The sequence below is a fragment of the Taudactylus pleione genome, unplaced genomic scaffold (assembly GCF_031769625.1).
Source record: "Taudactylus pleione unplaced genomic scaffold, aTauple2 ptg000173l, whole genome shotgun sequence".
Taxonomy (NCBI): domain Eukaryota; kingdom Metazoa; phylum Chordata; class Amphibia; order Anura; family Myobatrachidae; genus Taudactylus; species Taudactylus pleione.
Genome location: NW_028284575.1, coordinates 1,967,340 through 1,982,778, shown reverse-complemented (window position 1 = coordinate 1,982,778; position 15,439 = coordinate 1,967,340). Strand labels below are relative to the sequence as shown.

Genomic DNA, 15,439 nt, shown 5'->3' with positions numbered 1-15,439 from the left:
TCCTGGCTCCTGGGTACACCTAGTGATTGGGATGTTTCATGGCTCCTGGGTACACCTAGTGATTTGGATGTTTCCTGGCTCCTGGGTACACCTAGTGATTTGGATGTTTCCTGGCTCCTGGGTACACCTAGTGATTGGGACGTTTCCTGGCTCCTGAGTACACCTAGTGATTGGGATGTTTGTTGGCTCCTGAGTACACCTAGTGATTGGGATGTTTCATGGCTCCTGGGTACACCTAGTGATTTGGATGTTTCCTGGCTCCTGGGTACACCTAGTGATTGGGACGTTTCCCTGGCTCCTGAGTACACCTAGTGATTGGGATGTTTGCTGGCTCCTGCGTACACCTAGTGATTGGGACGTTTCCTGGCTCCTGGGTACACCTAGTGATTGGGATGTTTCCTGGCTCCTGGGTACACCTAGTGATTTGGATGTTTCCTGGCTCCAGGGTACACCTAGTGATTGGGACGTTTCCTGGCTCCTGAGTACACCTAGTGATTGGGATGTTTCCTGGCTCCTGGTTAAACCTAGTGATTGGGACATTTCTCAGCTCCAAGGAACACCTAGTAATTGGGATGTATCTTGATTCCTAGGTACACCTAGTGATTGGGATGTTTCCTGACTCCTAGGTACACCTAGTGATTGGGATGTTTCCCACCTTCTATGTACACCAAGTAATTGGGACGTTTCCCAGCTCCTGGGTACACTTAGTTATTGGGAAGCTTCCTGGTTCCTAGGTACACCTAGTGATTGATACATTTCTCAGCTCCTGGGTACACCTAGTGATTGGGACGTTTCCTGGCTCCTGGGTACACCTAGTGATTGGGATATTTCTTTGCTCCTGGGTACACTTAGTGATTGGGACTTTTCCTGGCTCCTGGTACATCTAGTGATTGGGACGTTTCCCTGGCTCCTGAGTACACCTAGTGATTGGGATGTTTGCTGGCTCCTGAGTACACCTAGTGATTGGGACTTTTCCTGGCTCCTGGGTACACCTAGTGATTGGGATGTTTCCTGGCTCCTGGGTACACCTAGTGATTTGGATGTTTCCTGGCTCCTGGGTACACCTAGTGATTGGGACGTTTCCTGGCTCCTGAGTACACCTAGTGATTGGGATGTTTCCTGGCTCCTGGTTAAACCTAGTGATTGGGACATTTCTCAGCTCCAAGGAACACCTAGTAATTGGGATGTATCTTGATTCCTAGGTACACCTAGTGATTGGGATGTTTCCTGACTCCTAGGTACACCTAGTGATTGGGATGTTTCCCACCTTCTATGTACACCAAGTAATTGGGACGTTTCCCAGCTCCTGGGTACACTTAGTTATTGGGAAGCTTCCTGGTTCCTAGGTACACCTAGTGATTGATACATTTCTCAGCTCCTGGGTACACCTAGTGATTGGGACGTTTCCTGGCTCCTGGGTACACCTAGTGATTGGGATATTTCTTTGCTCCTGGGTACATTTAGTGATTGGGACTTTTCCTGGCTCCTGGTACATCTAGTGATTGGGACGTTTCCTGGATCCTGGGTACATCTAGTGATTGGGCCATTTCCTGGATCCAGGGTACACATAGTAATTGGGATGCATCCAGGATCCATAAAATGTCCCAAATGATTGAAAAGCTTCCTGGATCCTGGGTTCACCTAGTGATTACGATGTTTCCTGGATCCTGGGTACACCTAGTGATTGGGATGTTTGCTAGCTCCTGGGTACACCTAGTGATTTGGATGTTTCCTGGCTCCTGGGTACACATAACGATTGGGATGTTTCCTGACTCCTAGTTACACCTAATGATTGGGATGTTTCTCGACTTCTATACACATCAAGTGATTGGGACGTTTCCTGACTCCTGGGTACACCTAGTGATTGGGAAGTCTCCTGGCTCCTGGGTACACCTAGTGATTGGAACGTCTTCTGGCTCCTGGGTACATTTACTGATTGACACATCCTATGGCTCATGGGTACATGTAGTGATTGGGACGTTTCCTGGCTCCTGGGTACACCTAGTGATTGGGATGCTTCCTAGCTCCTGGGTACACCTAGTGATTGGGATGTTTGCTGGCTCCTGGGTTCACTTAGTGAATAGGACATTTCCTGGCTCCTTAGTACACCTAGTGATTGGGATGTTTAATGGGTCCTGGGTACACCTAGTGATTGGGACGTTTCCCAGCTCCTGGCTACACCGAATGATTGAGATGTTTCCTGGCTCCTGGGTACACCTAGTGATAGGGACGTATCCTAGCTCCAAGGAACACCTAGTGATTGGGATGTATCCTGACTCCTAGGTACACCTAGTGATTGGGATGTTTCCTGACTCCTAGGTAAACTTAGTGATCAGGATGTTTCCCAGCTTCTATGTACACCAAGTGATTGGGACGTTTCCCGGCTCCTTGGTACACTTAGTTTTTGGGAAGCTTCCTGGCTCCTAGGTACACCTAGTGATTGATACATTTCTCAGCTCCTGGGTACACCTAGTGATTGGGACAATTCCTGGTTCCTGGGTACACCTAGTGATTGGGATATTTCTTTGCTCCTGGGTACACTTAGTGATTGGGACTTTTCCTGGCTCCTGGTACATCTAGTGATTGGGATATTTCTTTGCTCCTGGGTACACTTAGTGATTGGGACTTTTCCTGGCTCCTGGTACATCTAGTGATTGGGCCGTTTCCTGGATCCTGGGTACACCTAGTGATTGGGACGATTCCTGGGTACACATAGTGATTGGGATATTTCTTTGCTCCTGGGTACACTTAGTGATTGGGACTTTTCCTGGCTCCTGGTACATCTGGTGATTGGGACGTTTCCTTGATCCTGGCCACACTTAGTGATAGGTACATCCAGGATCCAGAAAATGTCCCAAATGATTGAGAATCTTCATGGATCCTGGGTTCACCTAGTGATTGGGATGTTTGCTAGCTCCTGGGTACACCTAGTGATATGGATGTTTCCTGGCTCCTGGGTACACATAACGATTGGGATGTTTCCTGGCTCCTAGTTACACCTAATGATTGGTATGTTTCTTGACTTCTATGCACATCAAGTGATTAGGACGTTTCCTGACTCCTGGGTACACCTAGTTATTGGGAAGTTTCCTGGCTCCTGGGTACACCTAGTGATTGGAATGTCTTCTGGCATCTGGGAATATTTATTGTTTGACACGTCCTACGTCTCATGGGTACATATAGAGATTGGGACGTTTCCTGGCTCCGAGGTACACCTAGTGATTGTGACGTTTCCTGGCTCCTGGGTACACATAACGATTGGGATGTTTCCTGACTCCTAGTTACACCTAATGATTGGTATGTTTCTTGACTTCTATGCACATCAAGTAATTAGGATGTTTCCTGACTCCAGGGTACACCTAGTTATTGGGAAGTTTCCTGGCTCCTGGGTACACCTAGTGATTGGAATGTCTTCTGGCATCTGGGTACATTTATTGATTGACACGTCCTATGTCTCATGGGTACACATAGAGATTGGGACGTTTCCTGGCTCCTGGGTACACCTAGTGATTGGGATGTTTCCTGGTTCCTGGGTACACCTAGTGATTAAGATGTTTGCTGGCTCCTGGGTATAAGTGAATGGGGCATTTCCTGGCTCCTGGGTACACCTAGTGATTGGGATGTTTCCTTGCTCCTTAGTATACCTAGTGATTGGGATGGTTCATGGGTCCTGGGTACACCTAATGATTGGGATGTTTCCTGGCTCCTGGGTACACCTAGTGATAGGGATGTTTCCTGGATCCTGGGTACAGCTACTGATTGGGATACTTCATGGCACCTGGCAAGCTTAGGGATTGGGACATTTCCTGGCTCCTGGAAATGCCTCCTGGAAATAATGTGTGAGGGGCACACTGCTACTGTAATATATGGGTGCATACTGCTGGTCTAATATGTGGGGGCACACTACTGATGTGTGAGGGGCATACTGCAGGTATAATATATGAGGGGACAATGCTGATGTAATGTGTGAGGGGCACACAGCTGGTGTACTGTGTGAGAGGCACACTGCTGGTGTAATGTGTGAGGGGCACATCGACGGTGTAATGTGTGAGGGGCATACTGCTGGTGAAATATGTAAGAGGAACACCGCTCGTGTAATGTGTGAGAGGCACACTGCTGGTGTAATGTGTAAGGGGCATACTGCTGGTGTAATGTGTGAGGGGTATTTTACTGGTGTAATGTGTGAGGGGCACACCGATGGTGTAATGTGTGAGGGACACACTGCTGGTGTAATGTGTGAGTGGCACACTGGTGGTGTAATGTGGGAAGGGCACACTGCTGGTGTAATGTGTGAGGTGCACACTGCAGGTGTAATGTGTGAGGTGCACACTGCTGGTGTAATGTGTGAGGGGCACACTGCTGGTGTAATGTGTGAGGGGCAGACTGCTGGTGTAATGTGTGAAGGGCACACTGCTGGTGTAATATCTGAGGGGCACACCAATGTTGTAATGTGTGAGAGGCACACTGCTGGTGTAATGTGTGAGGGGCACACTGCTGGCAGCTGGTGTAATGTGTGAGGGGCACACCAATGTTGTAATGTGTGAGAGGCACACTGCTAGTGTAATGTGTGAGGGGCACACTGTTGGTGTAATGTGTGAGGGGCACACTGCTGGTGTAACGTGTGAGGGGCACACTGCTGGTGCAATGTGTGAGGGATACACTGCTGGTGTAATGTGTGAGGGGCACACTGCTGGTGTAATGTGTGAGGGGCACACTGCTGGTGGAATGTGTGAAGGGCACACTGCTGGTGTAATGTGTGAAGGGCACACTGCTGGTGTAATGTGTAAGGGGCACACTGCGGGTGTAATGTGTGAGGGGCACACTGCTGGTGTAATATGTGAGGGGCACACTGCTGGTGTAATGTGTGAGGGGCACACTGCTGGTGTAATGTGTGAGGGGCACACTGCTGGTGTAATGTGTGAGGGGCACACTGCTGGTGTAATGTGTGAGGGACACACCGCTGGTGTAATGTGTGAGGGGCACACCGCTGGTGTAATGTGTGAGGGGCACACCGCTGGTGTAATGTGTGAGGGGCACACCGCTGGTGTAATGTGTGAGGGGCACACTGCTGGTGTAATGTGTGAGGGGCACACCGCTGGTGTAATGTGTGAGGGGCACACCGCTGGTGTAATGTGTGAGGGGCACACTGCTAGTGTAATGTGTGAGGTGCACACTACTTGTGTAATGTGTGAGGGGCACACTGCTAGTGTAATGTGTGAGGTGCACACTGCTGGTGTAATGTGTGAGGGGCACACTGCTGGTGTAATGTGTGAGGGACACACTACTTGTGTAATGTGTGAGAGGCACACTGCTAGTGTAATGTGTGAGGGACACACTGCTGGTGTAATGTGAGGAGCACACTGCTGGTGTAATGTGTGAGGGGCATATTGCTGGTGTAATGTGTGAGGGGCACACCGCTGGTGTAATGTGTGAGGGGCACACTGCTGGTGTAATGTGTGAGGGGCACACCGCTGGTGTAATGTGTGAGGGGCACACCGCTGGTGTAATGTGTGAGGGGCACACTGCTAGTGTAATGTGTGAGGTGCACACTACTTGTGTAATGTGTGAGGGACACACTGCTGGTGTAATGTGTGAGGGGCACACTGCTGGTGTAATGTGTGAGGGGCACACTGCTGGTGTAATGTGTGAGGGACACACTGCTGGTGTAACGTGTGAGGGGCACACCGCTGGTGTAATGTGTGAGGGGCACACCGCTGGTGTAATGTGTGAGGGGCACACCGCTGGTGTAATGTGTGAGGGGCACACTGCTGGTGTAATGTGTGAGGGGCACACCGCTGGTGTAATGTGTGAGGGGCACACCGCTGGTGTAATGTGTGAGGGGCACACTGCTAGTGTAATGTGTGAGGTGCACACTACTTGTGTAATGTGTGAGGGGCACACTGCTAGTGTAATGTGTGAGGTGCACACTGCTGGTGTAATGTGTGAGGGGCACACTGCTGGTGTAATGTGTGAGGGACACACTACTTGTGTAATGTGTGAGAGGCACACTGCTAGTGTAATGTGTGAGGGACACACTGCTGGTGTAATGTGAGGAGCACACTGCTGGTGTAATGTGTGAGGGGCATATTGCTGGTGTAATGTGTGAGGGGCACACCGCTGGTGTAATGTGTGAGGGGCACACTGCTGGTGTAATGTGTGAGGGGCACACCGCTGGTGTAATGTGTGAGGGGCACACCGCTGGTGTAATGTGTGAGGGGCACACTGCTAGTGTAATGTGTGAGGTGCACACTACTTGTGTAATGTGTGAGGGGCACACTGCTAGTGTAATGTGTGAGGTGCACACTGCTGGTGTAATGTGTGAGGGGCACACTGCTGGTGTAATGTGTGAGGGACACACTACTTGTGTAATGTGTGAGAGGCACACTGCTAGTGTAATGTGTGAGGGACACACTGCTGGTGTAATGTGAGGAGCACACTGCTGGTGTAATGTGTGAGGGGCATATTGCTGGTGTAATGTGTGAGGGGCACACTGCTGGTGTAATGTGTGAGGGGCACACTGCTGGTGTAATGTGTGAGGGACACACTGCTGGTGTAATGTGTGAGGGGCACACTGCTGGTGTAATGTGTGAGAGATACACTGCTGGTGTAATGTGTGAGGGGCACACTGCTGGTGTAATGTGTGAGGGACACACTACTTGTGTAATGTGTGAGGGGCACACTGCTAGTGTAATGTGTGAGGGGCACACTGCTAGTGTAATGTGTGAGAGATACACTGCTGGTGTAATGTGTGAGGGGCACACTGCTGGTGTAATGTGTGAGGGACACACTACTTGTGTAATGTGTGAGAGGCACACTGCTAGTGTAATGTGTGAGGGACACACTGCTGGTGTAATGTGAGGAGCACACTGCTGGTGTAATGTGTGAGGGGCATATTGCTGGTGTAATGTGTGAGGGGCACACCGCTGGTGTAATGTGTGAGGGGCACACTGCTGGTGTAATGTGTGAGGGGCACACCGCTGGTGTAATGTGTGAGGGGCACACCGCTGGTGTAATGTGTGAGGGGCACACTGCTAGTGTAATGTGTGAGGTGCACACTACTTGTGTAATGTGTGAGGGACACACTGCTGGTGTAATGTGTGAGGGGCACACTGCTGGTGTAATGTGTGAGGGGCACACTGCTGGTGTAATGTGTGAGGGACACACTGCTGGTGTAATGTGTGAGGGGCACACCGCTGGTGTAATGTGTGAGGGGCACACCGCTGGTGTAATGTGTGAGGGGCACACCGCTGGTGTAATGTGTGAGGGGCACACTGCTGGTGTAATGTGTGAGGGGCACACCGCTGGTGTAATGTGTGAGGGGCACACCGCTGGTGTAATGTGTGAGGGGCACACTGCTAGTGTAATGTGTGAGGTGCACACTACTTGTGTAATGTGTGAGGGGCACACTGCTAGTGTAATGTGTGAGGTGCACACTGCTGGTGTAATGTGTGAGGGGCACACTGCTGGTGTAATGTGTGAGGGACACACTACTTGTGTAATGTGTGAGAGGCACACTGCTAGTGTAATGTGTGAGGGACACACTGCTGGTGTAATGTGAGGAGCACACTGCTGGTGTAATGTGTGAGGGGCATATTGCTGGTGTAATGTGTGAGGGGCACACCGCTGGTGTAATGTGTGAGGGGCACACTGCTGGTGTAATGTGTGAGGGGCACACCGCTGGTGTAATGTGTGAGGGGCACACCGCTGGTGTAATGTGTGAGGGGCACACTGCTAGTGTAATGTGTGAGGTGCACACTACTTGTGTAATGTGTGAGGGGCACACTGCTAGTGTAATGTGTGAGGTGCACACTGCTGGTGTAATGTGTGAGGGGCACACTGCTGGTGTAATGTGTGAGGGACACACTACTTGTGTAATGTGTGAGAGGCACACTGCTAGTGTAATGTGTGAGGGACACACTGCTGGTGTAATGTGAGGAGCACACTGCTGGTGTAATGTGTGAGGGGCATATTGCTGGTGTAATGTGTGAGGGGCACACTGCTGGTGTAATGTGTGAGGGGCACACTACTTGTGTAATGTGTGAGGGGCACACTGCTAGTGTAATGTGTGAGAGATACACTGCTGGTGTAATGTGTGAGGGGCACACTGCTGGTGTAATGTGTGAGGGACACACTACTTGTGTAATGTGTGAGAGGCACACTGCTAGTGTAATGTGTGAGGGACACACTGCTGGTGTAATGTGAGGAGCACACTGCTGGTGTAATGTGTGAGGGGCATATTGCTGGTGTAATGTGTGAGGTGCACACTACTTGTGTAATGTGTGAGGGACACACTGCTGGTGTAATGTGTGAGGGGCACACTGCTGGTGTAATGTGTGAGGGGCACACTGCTGGTGTAATGTGTGAGGGACACACTGCTGGTGTAATGTGTGAGGGGCACACCGCTGGTGTAATGTGTGAGGGGCACACCGCTGGTGTAATGTGTGAGGGGCACACCGCTGGTGTAATGTGTGAGGGGCACACTGCTGGTGTAATGTGTGAGGGGCACACCGCTGGTGTAATGTGTGAGGGGCACACCGCTGGTGTAATGTGTGAGGGGCACACTGCTAGTGTAATGTGTGAGGTGCACACTACTTGTGTAATGTGTGAGGGGCACACTGCTAGTGTAATGTGTGAGGTGCACACTGCTGGTGTAATGTGTGAGGGGCACACTGCTGGTGTAATGTGTGAGGGACACACTACTTGTGTAATGTGTGAGAGGCACACTGCTAGTGTAATGTGTGAGGGACACACTGCTGGTGTAATGTGAGGAGCACACTGCTGGTGTAATGTGTGAGGGGCATATTGCTGGTGTAATGTGTGAGGGGCACACCGCTGGTGTAATGTGTGAGGGGCACACTGCTGGTGTAATGTGTGAGGGGCACACCGCTGGTGTAATGTGTGAGGGGCACACCGCTGGTGTAATGTGTGAGGGGCACACTGCTAGTGTAATGTGTGAGGTGCACACTACTTGTGTAATGTGTGAGGGGCACACTGCTAGTGTAATGTGTGAGGTGCACACTGCTGGTGTAATGTGTGAGGGGCACACTGCTGGTGTAATGTGTGAGGGACACACTACTTGTGTAATGTGTGAGAGGCACACTGCTAGTGTAATGTGTGAGGGACACACTGCTGGTGTAATGTGAGGAGCACACTGCTGGTGTAATGTGTGAGGGGCATATTGCTGGTGTAATGTGTGAGGGGCACACTGCTGGTGTAATGTGTGAGGGGCACACTACTTGTGTAATGTGTGAGGGGCACACTGCTAGTGTAATGTGTGAGAGATACACTGCTGGTGTAATGTGTGAGGGGCACACTGCTGGTGTAATGTGTGAGGGACACACTACTTGTGTAATGTGTGAGAGGCACACTGCTAGTGTAATGTGTGAGGGACACACTGCTGGTGTAATGTGAGGAGCACACTGCTGGTGTAATGTGTGAGGGGCATATTGCTGGTGTAATGTGTGAGGGGCACACCGCTGGTGTAATGTGTGAGGGGCACACTGCTGGTGTAATGTGTGAGGGGCACACCGCTGGTGTAATGTGTGAGGGGCACACCGCTGGTGTAATGTGTGAGGGGCACACTGCTAGTGTAATGTGTGAGGTGCACACTACTTGTGTAATGTGTGAGGGACACACTGCTGGTGTAATGTGTGAGGGGCACACTGCTGGTGTAATGTGTGAGGGGCACACTGCTGGTGTAATGTGTGAGGGACACACTGCTGGTGTAATGTGTGAGGGGCACACCGCTGGTGTAATGTGTGAGGGGCACACCGCTGGTGTAATGTGTGAGGGGCACACCGCTGGTGTAATGTGTGAGGGGCACACTGCTGGTGTAATGTGTGAGGGGCACACCGCTGGTGTAATGTGTGAGGGGCACACCGCTGGTGTAATGTGTGAGGGGCACACTGCTAGTGTAATGTGTGAGGTGCACACTACTTGTGTAATGTGTGAGGGGCACACTGCTAGTGTAATGTGTGAGGTGCACACTGCTGGTGTAATGTGTGAGGGGCACACTGCTGGTGTAATGTGTGAGGGACACACTACTTGTGTAATGTGTGAGAGGCACACTGCTAGTGTAATGTGTGAGGGACACACTGCTGGTGTAATGTGAGGAGCACACTGCTGGTGTAATGTGTGAGGGGCATATTGCTGGTGTAATGTGTGAGGGGCACACCGCTGGTGTAATGTGTGAGGGGCACACTGCTGGTGTAATGTGTGAGGGGCACACCGCTGGTGTAATGTGTGAGGGGCACACCGCTGGTGTAATGTGTGAGGGGCACACTGCTAGTGTAATGTGTGAGGTGCACACTACTTGTGTAATGTGTGAGGGGCACACTGCTAGTGTAATGTGTGAGGTGCACACTGCTGGTGTAATGTGTGAGGGGCACACTGCTGGTGTAATGTGTGAGGGACACACTACTTGTGTAATGTGTGAGAGGCACACTGCTAGTGTAATGTGTGAGGGACACACTGCTGGTGTAATGTGAGGAGCACACTGCTGGTGTAATGTGTGAGGGGCATATTGCTGGTGTAATGTGTGAGGGGCACACCGCTGGTGTAATGTGTGAGGGGCACACTGCTGGTGTAATGTGTGAGGGGCACACCGCTGGTGTAATGTGTGAGGGGCACACCGCTGGTGTAATGTGTGAGGGGCACACTGCTAGTGTAATGTGTGAGGTGCACACTACTTGTGTAATGTGTGAGGGGCACACTGCTAGTGTAATGTGTGAGGTGCACACTGCTGGTGTAATGTGTGAGGGGCACACTGCTGGTGTAATGTGTGAGGGACACACTACTTGTGTAATGTGTGAGAGGCACACTGCTAGTGTAATGTGTGAGGGACACACTGCTGGTGTAATGTGAGGAGCACACTGCTGGTGTAATGTGTGAGGGGCATATTGCTGGTGTAATGTGTGAGGGACACAGTGCTGGTGTAATGTCAGTGGAGTACAACAGTATATCACAAAAAACAGTGGAAGCCTAAATTTTAATTTAATCCTAGTAGTGAATTTAGCGGGATTCACATTGCATCAGACCCCTTGTGCAAAATTACCTCAAAATAATTACCCATCTTATTAAAGTTTTCAGAATGCCGTGATGCCAGCTAGAATCGATGGGATAGTATACAAAAATAGTCCTAATAGTCTGACGTTTCAGAGCCCGGTTGACTCTCTATTTGGCTGTGTACCCTGAGGAAAGTTGGTTCGACTCTGAAACGTCTGTCTTTATAACAATGTATTTGCATCATTTAAGTCCTGGATTGCCTCTTTTGTCCTACGGCTATTATGATTATTTATATATTTTGTGTTGGAATTGTGTATTTTGACTTTTATTATTTTTGTACAGACAGTGCATACGCTTCAGTCTGTAAAGCTGCATACACACACAATGATTTTTTTGAACAATTATCTTTAAACGATATCGTTTTATGATAATCGTTTGAAAAAATCGTTCATTTTCTGAGTCAAACGATGAACAATTATCGTTCATGCGCATTCACGTTTGTAGTTCAGTCAGACTTATCAACTCAATGATTTTCAGTAAGGGAATATGCAAAAATCGTTTGTAGTTCAAAAAAATCGTTCATTACACTTAGTAAATGAACGATTTTACTTAACGATTTTTCGTTCATTTTTTCAAGGGAAAAAATCGTTTACTAAAATCGTTCATTTACAAAATGGTTGTGTGTGTATGCAGCTTAAGACACAGCTGTATGTGACACATGTCAGCCACCATCTTTGAATCATACGTACTGACTTTTGTTTTCTTCCCACTGGAAGGAGTCTGGAGGGGAGATGCCGCTGACTGGTGATGGTGTGGGGGTTTAGCTCTTCTCATTAGAATTGCGTTATGCTGGCCCCGCCTCCTCCCCATGGACCAGCAATTTCCGGCATTAAGCTCCTCATACTGCCCAATTGACTAGATAGTGGGTGGGATGCAGGAGGGCCCCTCACTCTTCCAGGAAACTTGTCACAAATTCTCCAGGATATTCGGGAGAGTATTGTAGAGTTGTAATAATGTCACTTTGTTCTCAGTTGCATCCAATTTTGAATAAGTCCCCATATGTGTAGAGCACTGACTAGATTGGGGGAAGGAGGAGAGCCACCACCATCTCCAGGTCCTCATCTGTCTCTGGGGGGTGAATGAAGAGCACACATGTCTAATAATAACTGTATTCTTCTCCTTGCAGATATAAAGACTCCACAAAAGCCAAAAGTAAAATTTCATCTAATCTTTATATTTGTATATTTCATACTACTGACGGGCGGATTTGTCTACTTGGCCTACAGAGGTAATTCCTCATTATATTGACATTGTCTGGCAGGAAACTGAGCGCAACTGAAACTGAGCGCAACTGACCTCAGAACTGTTTATTAATAATCATCAGAGCCGTAACTAGACTTTTTGGTGCCCTGTGCCAGAAAGAGCATTGGCGCCCCCCTCATTTTTCAAAGGGACATAATGCACCCAAAAAGGGCCATAGCTTCAAGGGGAAGAGCCAGGGAAGAAATAGGAGAGGCCAGGAGATGCTGGGGATGAAATAAGAGGAAGCTACAAGCAAGAATGATAATAAACAGAAATGTGACAGGCCCAAACAGCGCCCCCTGACCTGTGGTGCCCTGTGCGATGGCACCGGCCGCACTACCCTAGCTACGGCCCTGATAATCATGTAATAAAGCATTTGCTCATTAGCTGCAGAGATTATATATGTGTATAGTAGTTAGGGATAAGTGGGTTCGGATTTACTCGGTTCTACACGGTTCTTATCGCAACTTTACCACAAGTTCAGATTTATTTTATTGGCTATCCAAAACACATGATAGCCGATAGCCAATAAAATGCCGTTTTGAGATCCGAGTAAATCTGAACCCGCTCATCTCCAATAGTAGCGCTTCTATATGATGTAATAATATTCTCTTTTCCTTCTTCAAACATTGTTTAAATATAAAGATTTATCATTTATTAAATCAGTATAACTGAGGACCAGATTCAGTAGGGATTGCAACTGTGATCGCAGCTGTCATTAATATTATGCACGCAGTCTCACTGCGATGATATGCTAATCCACTGTGATCACTATGCCGTCGCAGCACAACATAAGTATGCCCGCTTTACCTTAGACACATCCATAAAACTTACCAAGACTGGGAAACCATCGGCAACATGGAGTACCATCGCAACCTCACACACACTTACACAGGCTCTGACCTTACTCAGGAATTGCTAACCCTCCGGTACGCAGTGAGAACTCAGGCTGCATAGGACATCGCAGTGGCTAATTTATGCACGCCCCTGTAACGGCGTTCGAACGCACTGGCACGCCTGTGTTTCGCCAACCATCCCCCCGTCACCTCCCCCAAACGGTACTTCCTGTCAATCACTCTGCGATGGGTCTGCCTAGTCACTGCGATTGCAGTCCCGATTGTAGTGGACCGTTCAAGCACGCGCACTGCGATGCATAAGCATGCGCAGAACGCCGAAATTGGCCGTCTGCATAACCGCACTTGCGTTCCTTGCTGAATCAGGCCCTATAACTGCAACGCAATAACCATCACAGTATATAATATTCTTCTACGGAATAACAAGAACATCGTTACGCATAGAGTAACTATTATTATGTAAGTAGCCTTTTGATACAGTGTGATTTCTGTTTGGCTGCAGTTACTAAGGGCCTGATTCAGAGAGGAACTCAATGATGATTTTTATGCAGATTGAGCGATTGTTTCCCATTGCGTCTGCCTGTAAGCCGCCCTGCGCACACCCAGTGATTGTTATGCAATTACCCCGGCAGAGACGATCCATTCGCAAAGTGAGTGACAGGAAGTTACCATATGGGGGAGGTAACGGGGGGCCTAAGCAAACACAGATGCGTCTGACCATTTAAACGCTATTTCATGGGCTTGTATAAATTAGACATTGCGATCTCCTGGGCAGCATGAGCGCTGTCTGCGTGTCAGGGGAGACGCTGTGTTTGCGGCTGGTCAGGCTTGCCGCATATTCTACAGCCTGCCCGATGTGAGTTGATGGTACCAATGTTTGCGCTTTGCACATCGCCGGAGGGATATGAGAAGGCAGCAGTGGGCGTCCCTATGCTCGTCATTAGCGTATTTTACGATCCTTGAGAGAATGCCGTTGCGTTTGCTTTAGCGTAAGTCTCAGGATCAGGCCCCAGGTCTTACTTTTCAAACTCCAGGAAATGTGCAACAATAGAGAAGTTTTCCATTCGAGTTTACTAAAAATGAACAATAAATCCACACAGGCGGAAAATGTTTTTGAATACACTAAAAAACAATAAATATGTTTATAAATAACAAAGAGAAAAAACAAGATAAAACAGTGAAATAAAACAAAAGTGTGTGAAAGAAATGAAATTAAACACAATTTCATTTCTTTCACACACACGTTTTTTGTTTTATTTCACAGTTTTCTCTTGTTTTTTCTAGAGATGAGCGGTTCGGATTCTGTGGAATCCGAACCGCTCCGAACATTGGGGATCCGAGTCCACCCGAACCCTGTTCGGGTGTTCACCGCCTGACTCGGATCCCCGTTCGGGGCCGAACGGCGGCCGCCTGATGTCGGATTCTCACTAGAGAATCCGACATCAGGTCTCCTCGCGTGTAGGGCAGAGCGCAGTGATAGCGCTCTGCCCTACACAGACACAGACACACAGCCGCCAGCGGCAGCTGTGTGTTTGTTACAGCAGCCAATGAGAGTCACACAGACTCTCATTGGCTGCTGCACGGAGGGAGCCGGCTGGAGCTCACACATGAGCTCCGTCTTCCGGCTCCCTCCTCAGCGTGTGACAGAGCGGACAGCGCGGGAGCGGGGATACAGGTAAGTTTTATTTTTTTTATTTTTTTACTTGTCAAAGGTCCGGGGGCGCTACAGGGGGGGGGTCTGCACTACTGGGGGGGTCTGCTACTGGGGGGGGCTATACTACTGGGGGGGCCATACTACAGAGGGGCCTGCTACTGGGGGGGCTATACTACTGGGGGGGGGTCTGCACTACTGGGGGGGGGTCTGCTACTGGGGGAGGCAATACTACTGGGGGGGCCATACTACAGAGGGGCCTGCTACTGGGGGGGGCTATACTACTGGGGGGGGGTCTGCTACTGGGGGGGCCATACTACTGGGGGGGATCTGCACTATTGGGGGGCCATACTACAGAGGGGCCTGCTACTGGGGGGGGGGCTATACTACTGGGGGGGTCTGCACTACTGGGGGGGGTCTGCTACTGGGCAGGGCTATACTACTGGGGGGGCCATACTACAGAGGGGCCTGCTACTGGGGGGGGCTATACTACTGGGGGGGTCTGCTACTGGGGGGGCCATACTACTGAGGGGCCTGCTACTGGGGGGGGCCATACTACTGGGGGGGCCTACTACAGGGGGGGCCATACTACAGGGGGGGGGCCCATACTACAGGGGGGGCTACTACT

The 15,439-nt window shown here is 49.7% G+C and overlaps 1 pseudogene across 1 annotated transcript in view; it reads left to right on the top strand.

The window, feature by feature from the left end:
- LOC148521181 (uncharacterized) overlaps positions 1 to 15,439 on the top strand; it is a 67,672-nt pseudogene that overhangs the window by 2,476 nt on the left and 49,757 nt on the right. The window contains exon 2 of the transcript XR_015878859.1: positions 12,191 to 12,292. The product of XR_015878859.1 is annotated as an uncharacterized LOC148521181 (transcript). The remainder of the gene's footprint in view (positions 1 to 12,190; positions 12,293 to 15,439) is intronic.